Here is a 1,891-nt window from a genome sequence, read left to right as displayed (position 1 = left end):
CGACATTTTTACACTGCGCCGCTAGTCCCGAACTAAGCAAAGCTTGTACTATGGTTACTAGACATACATAGTATACATAGTAACTTAGACCTGACCGCAGAGCTCAGAACGCATCCAGGGTGGCAAAATGTTTACAAATTTAAAAATATATTAGATTATTACTACATAAGAAATCAAAAACAAAATCCGTGTACAGTATTTATAAAAACAAAATAACGCTTAATACAGTCTCATCCCATATTCAATATTGTCAAACAGTATAAGAATGAGAAAGATTTAATGAGATTCGAAATTCAAAACATCCGCAAGTAATTTCTGCCATTCAAATAAAATGTCCTTTGATGTTGTTTCGAAACCGTTTGAACTGTCGATGCGACTCCTCATTTTAATGACTCCGAGGAATTCTAATTATTTCGATTTGTCTACAGTGTTTTTATTTGATTCACAGAGAGTTTTAGATAAGGTTTTTTAAATGATGCACACTTGTTAAGTGAAATATTGTTATTATAAATTTTAAGCATTTTTGAGTACCACTAAGTCACATTTTTCACTTTAAATTAATATTTATTTGTATTTGATAAAATTCATCAAGTTTTAAGCAGTTGCTTTAAAAATTAAAAATAACTTTGTGATGGATCTCTGTATTGGTAGTCAGTAAAACTGTTCCCACAGTTTTTGATTATTGTTAATTACTATAATATCTAGGGAAAAAAGATGAAACATGATCAATGATTATAATTATCATCACAATGAATTCAGTCTCAAAAAGGCTACACCTTATTTCCTAACACAAACCAACTCCGAATACAGGCAACGAGTTAAAAACAATATTATTGTGCTCCAAGAAAGTTAACAAGTCGGTACACAGTTCGCTTTAACGAGGTAAAGTTAAAAAGTGGGTACTTGAGCGAGTAATTGCATTAAAAATGTACCAGCTCTTGAAACAATGGGAGTCGGCAAAGGCGGAACGTTATCGTAAATATATATTTGGACCAGTTTCCGTGTCATGCTGTAACAAAGTTTGTAGCGGCCGTAAAGCATGAACTAATTTGTCAAAGTTCTCACCAGAAACGCCCGGAACGGTGGACCGGTTCGCGTGAATGACTCTACATTTGATACAGCGGGCATGATCTATAATAGCGGCTACGTATTTTCAGATCTCTACATCTCTGTCACTTTTAGAAAGATGCTGATATTTTGCGATAATGGACTACTAACAGAATTTGAATCAACATAAATGACGGAATAAGAAGCGTACATTTTTCGGTTTTCGCGTATTGTGCTGGTGATGATTCTAGATGAGGCAGACTTCACATAATACATTTAAAAAAACTCTGATTTGTTAATTACAAGCCGAAAATTTTACTTTTTCTTTTGGCATGCTAAAACACACATTGATTAATACTTGCATGATGTATGCACAATTAGTACGTAATTAAATAATGTGAACTTTGAATACAATTACTTGTTTAGTGAAGTCCTAGGCGTTTATTCTCCTAAATAAATACACAGACTATACAACAGAATAGTAATAGCATCCAATCCCATACCATCAACGCAAATGCCCGTAACGCCACGATAGTGTGAACCGGCGAATCGCACAAACTTGTGCAATTGAAACTCCAATATTATAATCTCGGTTGCAGTGGCGGCTGTTTTTGCCACAGCAGCCCATTAACTGTTCGTATCTGTACCGAACACTCGTTAGGGTAAAGACCCCGGTTGTGGCCACTGTAGCTTTTTTGGTTAAGGCTGAAATCACTCAAAAAGCCTGTATATTCAAAATGATTTTTTTATCCACAACTAGGAGCTCTGGGACTGCATCTCATCTGATAGAAAGTGATGATTTTGCCAAAGGTGAAAGTGGACTTTATCCGTAACTCTCAACCAT

The sequence above is a fragment of the Ostrinia furnacalis genome, unplaced genomic scaffold, assembly GCF_004193835.3.
Source record: "Ostrinia furnacalis isolate ACB-3 unplaced genomic scaffold, ASM419383v2 OfSCF2038, whole genome shotgun sequence".
Taxonomy (NCBI): Eukaryota; Metazoa; Arthropoda; class Insecta; order Lepidoptera; family Crambidae; genus Ostrinia; species Ostrinia furnacalis.
This window is presented reverse-complemented; position numbering follows the sequence as displayed.